This window comes from Dromiciops gliroides, chromosome 1 (genome assembly GCF_019393635.1).
Source record: "Dromiciops gliroides isolate mDroGli1 chromosome 1, mDroGli1.pri, whole genome shotgun sequence".
Lineage (NCBI taxonomy): Eukaryota > Metazoa > Chordata > Mammalia > Microbiotheria > Microbiotheriidae > Dromiciops > Dromiciops gliroides.
In genome coordinates this window covers 604,982,402-604,989,226 of record NC_057861.1, presented here as the reverse complement: position 1 = coordinate 604,989,226, position 6,825 = coordinate 604,982,402, and positions in this window count along the sequence as shown.

Sequence of the window (6,825 nt, the reverse complement as noted above, 5' to 3'; positions counted from 1 at the left end):
ATTGTATTAAAATGTGTTCTCTGGTAAAATGTCATTTAAAAAAACCTGACTACTCCCTTTTTATATCTTCATCAAGAATAACAACAGTAATAACAAAAATAGCAATGAACAATAAGTAATTTATAGGAACCACTAAACTTAATTTAACTAAAGTTTTGATATAGAATAATACAAATAAAAACTCAGATCCTATCTTATATCACAGCTGAATTATCAAAGATAACAAAATATGATGATATTCAAAGTTGGATTGGCTATGGTAAAGCAGGCACATAATTAAACTGCTGGTGTAACTGTGAATTGGTCCAATCTTTTTTTTGGAAATCAACACACACTTATATACTAAGAGTTACAAAAATGTGCATATCCTTTGACCCAACTGTCCTACTACTAGGACCATACCTTAAGGGGATTACTAGCAAGAAAAAAAAAGACCTCTGTACAAAATGTTTAGCAGCAAATCACCCCCAGGAAAATATCGCAGATGGTTGAACACATTGATAGTATGTGAATGGAAAGGGATATCATCTTGTGGGAAATAACAAAAATGAAGACTTCAGAGACATATGAAAAGATGTAAAGTGAAAGGAGAACCAAAGGAACACTATACCTACTAACCACAACTACGTAGCTATAAGCAACAAATCCATGTTAATCAGATGATCAAAAGGGATCAGATAAAAAGGAAAAAAGTATATGGGAAAATATTAAAATCAAAATGTACAACTTTTTGGATGGGGTTAACAAAAGGTAAATAATTTTAACTCTTATATCTACGGTCATTAACAATGTCTTCTTTTAGATTTATTTTGGTTCACTTTTCCCTTGTTTCTAGTACTGTTTATCTAAATGCCTATAATTGTCAATGAAATTTGAATAAAATTTACATTAAAATTCTGATTAAACTTTTAAAAAAATGTTCTGATATCTGAAAAGGAAGCTAGTTCCTTTTCATACAAGGCAGTTCAAATCTGAAGCAAGTTTATTTTATAGTTGTATGATAAAATTCCCATTGTATACACATGGCAAATATTTGATGGGAAGAAGCAGAAGATTACCTTAAAAAGGACAAAAATATAGGAAGGTAACTGAGTGAAGAAAATCTTTTGGGTAGAAGGCAAAGGGGCTCAAGAGAACACAGCATTACTATGTCCTCCCTGCCCCCGCCTCCCCATCTCTATAGAGAGAACCATGAAACTTAGAAAAGGGGAGGCTAAAGGAATTATAAAGTTATGCCTTTATTAATGATATCAATGAGGGACAGTTATTTTCATAAATAATCAAATTTGTTGAATGAATGATTGAATGCAGATGAGCAAAGCTACTTATAAAGACTTCTGCCACCCATTTATTCTGAAGTTTTGGGACACTGTTAGGAGCCTTCTGATTTTCTGAGAGATCCTCAAGTTAGAAAGTAGTGCTGTTGTACACCAAAACTCAAGATAAAGCCTGATTATAACATGATTGATAATGACTAAGGATTGTACCTAAATGTTGTTTAACTAATTTAATTTAAATCATGTTCTATAATTCTATGTTTTTTCACATTGGAAACGTTAAGAGCAACATTTTTATTTTTAAAGGCATCTTATCGCTCTCAGTTATTTATTGCAATGGAAAGCTTGATCATTCTGTTCAAGGATCATATGATCAAGGCAACACTGCTTACCTTGCAGTAACATCTAACAATGAATAAACAACCTTTTGTTATTTTTGTTTTTTGCAGGGCAATGAGGGTTAAGTGACTTGCCCAGGGTCACACAGCTAGTAAGTGTCAAGTGTCTGAGGCCAAATTTGAACTCAGGTCCTCTTGAATCCAGGGCTGGTGCTTTATCCACTGCGCCACCTAGCTGCCCCTAAAAAGCTTTCTTATAGGACGGCTATCTGAACTGAACCTTGAGGAAAGGTGCAGCCCTGGGGACAGCCTAGACAAAGGCATCAAAGTGGCATGATGAGTTGAGCAAACAGTGAATAGATTGCTTTGGCTAGAAAGTAGACTGAATAAATAGGTATTGGGCAGCAAGGTGGCACAGTGGATAGAGTGCTGGGCCTAGAGTCAGGAAGATCGGAATTCAAATCTGACCTCAGAAACTTATTAGTGCTGTGACCCTGGGCAAAGCTCAGGGTTTGCCTCAGTTTCCTCATCTGTAAAATGAGCTGGAGAAGGTAATGGCAAACAACTCCAATTATCTTTGCCAAGAAAACCCCAAAATGGGGTAAAAGAGTCAGACATGACCAAAATGACTAAACGGCAACAGACTACATGAAGGAGAATGATGTGAATTAAGGCTGATAACAAAGTCTGCAGCCTGAATGTTAAACGTTCCAATCTCAAGATAAGAAACTTAAATGTAATTTTGGAGGTGATAGAAATAAAGTGTTGCCAATAATTTCTGAGTAGGGCTACAACATGATCAAAGGTATGTTTTAGAAAAATTATTTTGGCAGTTGTGTGGAAGATGGATTTTTTGACGGCAATGTTACAGACTGAAGATATTCTGTGGAGGCAGAACTGACAAGACTAGGCACCTGAATGGATAAGGGACATGGATACCTGGGTAAGATTACCTGGCTTCTAAAACTCTTAACTGAACTAAAATTGTACCCCCCATAGTTACCAACAATCTTAATAGTCAAATCTTAGTCTTTTCTCAGTCTCATCCTTCTCTACCTCTCTTGTTTTTTTGTTTTTTTTAGTGAAGGCAATTGGGGTTAAATGATTTGCCCAGGGTCACACAGCTAGTAAGTGTGTGTTAAGTGTCTGAGGCTGGATTTGAACTCAGGTCCTCCTGACTCCAGGGCCGGTGCTCTATCCACTGCACCACCTAGCTGCCCCTCTACCTCTCTTGTATTCAACACTGTCAACAATGTTGCATCTTCTTCTGGATATTATCTCTACCCCAGGTTTTTGTGAGACTGTTCTCTCCTAGTTTTCTTATTTGTCTGACTGTCACATCTCTACACAGGAGACTCCCAGGTTCTATATATCCAGCCCTCGTCTCTCCTGAGCTTCCATTTTGCACCAATCAATCAGCAAGCATTTACTATATGCCAGGTATTGGATTAAACACTGATGATATAAATAAAAGGCAAAACCAGTTCCTGATGGAAGGTTAACTACAGAGGGGAAGCCATTAGTAGTTGGTAGTACTGATGCAAGGGGAATCAGCCTAGGTGGTAGGGGGGAATAAGGACCAAAAAAGGAATCCTTTAGTAGGTAGCGTTTGAGCTAAGTCTTGAAGGAATCCAGGGAACTGAGAGTAGCATCACAAAAACGATCAGAGGAGAGAGTTATCAGGAAGAAATAGGAAGAAGGGTGAAGAATGATAGGGCATACCCCTGATTACAGTTTAGAAGAGACTGGGGACAGGAAATCCAGGCACCTAATGTACATAGCTTTTCCAAGGAGTTTAGCTGGGAAGGTAGACTGCTAGCAGGATCTAGAGGTATTGTTTTTTAAGGACAGAGGTCGAGACCTGAGCTATTTGTAAGTAACAGGGAAATAAGCAATAGGGAGAATCTGAAGATTAGAGAATTGGGGCAATCTGCTGGGAAATATGGGAAGCGATGGCATCAAGGGTCTATGTAGAGAAGTACCACTTCATCAAAAACTATACTGAAGAAGATAGTTGGAGAATGATGTTAGGGGAATGTGAAGTTAGGAGAAGGGGAATAGAGGCCCCATTTTTACAGCCAAGTATTATGTGAGATCCTCAACTGGATGAGGACAATGGGGTGTTCTGGGAGGCTTGAGGAGAAAAGGGGATTATGGAGTAAGACTGCTTTGTTGTACTGAGGGCCCTACTGAGATTAGATAACATAAATTTATAGTAGATGCAGCATAGTTTTGTGACTTCTTGCTTCATTCAGCAATAATGCAGGACTGAGGTTTAGTTTAGTCAGCAAGAGGACAAGCAAGCAAGGGAATTCAGAGTTGAAGTAGTTTACCCAAAAGGTGATACTGGAAAGAGAAGAGGGTGTAGCCAGAATAAAAAGGATGGCTTGGGAAAATATGGCAAGTTGGAGGGACTGAGGTCATGGTAAGAACAAAGAATGAGGTCAGAGGTAATAATCAATGGGGAGAAATGGAATGACAAAAGATCATGATAGGATCTATAAGGAAACTTCTGAGTTGTTCAGTCTGAAAGTGCATTGAAGCAAATGAGTGAAAGCTGGAAAAAATAACTTTCTAACACATAATCTAGTAGAAACTCTGAGAATGATGATATATTACATTAGGAAGATTATACTTTAAATAGGGGTTGAACTAACAAATTAACCAAGTATATTCTTCTTTCATTTTCCACTTCCCCTGCAGTGGGTAAGAAGAATTGTGCTGGTTAGACTGAATATAAGAGGTACATCATGGAATCTCGGACTACATAATTTAAAGAATAGATTACCTTGTAATAGCAAGAGATGGAAGTTTGATTTTAACATCCACCTACGTAATGTGGCAGCTAAATTTTGTCTTATGACAATGATAAATCATACTTAAATGCAGTTTATTAAGTAAAAACTGATTCTATGTGATGGTTACCTTTCAAATACAGTAAGGAACTTTTCTGATGTTATGCACTTGAATGTGCTGTAGGCATCCCAAATACAGTAAGTCCCATCTGGAATTACCTTCCTACCCAGACCCAATCCTTTCCTAATTCCCTATTTCTGCTGGGAATACTAACATAGTTTTAGTCAGTGAAGTTAGCAACCTCATCAGATTCAGCCTCTACACTTCCCTTTCTCTGATACCATCACCCCATATCCAATCTGTTACGGAGTCTAGTTAATATTTACATAGAAGTTTATAAAATCCTTCTGTCTTATACTCTACCATAGTCACTGTCCCCATTCAGGTACTCATTACTCCACCCCTGAACTAATGCAAAAGTATTTTAATTTATCCCTGCTTCCAATCTTTCCCTTTTCCAATTCGTCCTTCAAATACATCAAAATAATCTTCTTAAAGCACAAATCATCATTCTTTTCCTTGAGAAGCTCCTTATTGCTTCTAGGCTAAAATATAAATTTCTCACTTAAAGTCCTTCAGTCTGGCCTTTTACATTACTCCCCGCCATATGCCCTACATTCCAGTCAAACTAACGTGCTTATTAACTCATCTAGCATTCCTTTTTCTGCCTCCATGACTTTTGAGTAGGCTGCACTGCATGCCTGCAACATACTAATTTCCAACTTCTGAATCCTATAACCCTTAGTTTCCATTAAGGTTCAATTTAGGTACTCCTTCCTACAACAGGGAATCTTAATCTGGGATTCAGGAACTTTAAAAAAGTTTTTTGATTAATTAAATTTCAACTTAATTGGCTTTCTTTTTAATCTTAGGAATATTGTTATTATTCAATGCATTAGAAAACTGAATTCTAGGAAGGGATCCATCCAGAGGCTTCATACTTTACTAAAGGGATCCATGAAGAAAAAGGTTAAGAATTTCACCCTTTGGGGAACACTGTCCTGACCCTCCTAGTTGTTAGTGGGTTTTTTTGTTTGTTTTTTTAGTGAGGCAATTGGGGTTAAGTGACTTGCCCAGGGTCACACAGCTAGTAAGTGTTAAGTGTCTGAGGCCAGATTTGAACTCAGGTACTCCTGACTCCAGAGCCAGTGCTTCATCCACTGTGCCACCTAGCTTCCCCGTTAGTGGGTTTTTTAAAGGTGAAGTTTTTCTTCTCTTTTCTTTTTTGGCAGGACAATGAGTTAAACTACTTGTACAGGGTCACACAGCTAGTGTTAAATGTCTGAGGCTGGATTTGAACTCAGGTCCTCCTGAATTCAGGGCCAGTGCTTTATCCACTTCGCCACCTAGCTGCCCCCTAGTCTTCTCTTTTTTAAGTTTGTTTTTGTTTTGTTTTTTTAAATCTGTGTAAATGCTATATTCCCCTAGTGGAATGTAAACTTGGATAGGAACTTTGTTGGTTTTCCCCCTTGATTTCTGCACCTAGTAGTATCTTACACATAGTAGTTAGATTAGACTAGTTGCTTTGGACATGTGAGACCAAAACCTAATGAAATAAATTTGCTAGTTTTAGCAGGAAATGTTAAAAGTTCAAAAGAGCAAAAGTTACTATATATGAGAAGCCACAAAAGAAATCACAAGGTTAAATGCCGATTATACTTGCTGTTTCCACCACTGTTTTTATAACTCTATGAGCCCACATTACAATTCTAACTACCTCAATTTTTCATTACTGACATTCTATTGATTACCCAAACTGTCATCCTGAAGGATGTCTCAATGATTATGGATTCATTAGTTGACTTGGACACCTGCAATTCCAATTCCAACAAACCATGCTGTCTGACTCTACATTTTCACTGGCTGTCTCCCTGTGCTAGAAGTTCTCTCTCTCCTCACTTCCATCTCCTAGTTTCCTCTTGGTTCCTGATAAAATCCTTCCTTCTACAAGGCTTTCCTGATCGCCCTTAATGCCTGTGCCTTCCTGGGCTTATGGCCAATTTCTCCTCTATACTGTCTGTACCTAGCTGTTTACATGTTATCACCCCCATCAAAAAGCTTCTTGAGAGCAAGGACTTCCTTGCCTTTCTTTGTAGTCTCAGTGCTTAGAACAGTACCTAGTCTACACTTGTTGACTCCACTCCAAGATGAACTACTGTAAGTGGTTTATTGTTTAGTCATTTCAGTTGTTGTCTGATTCTTTATGACCCTATTGGGGATTTTCTTAGCAAAGATACTGGAATGGTTTGCCATTTCCTTCTCTAGCTCATTTTACAAATGAGGAAAGTAAGCAAACAAGGTTAAGTGACTTGCTTGGGGTCATAGAGCTAGTCTCTGAGGCTGGATTTGCACTC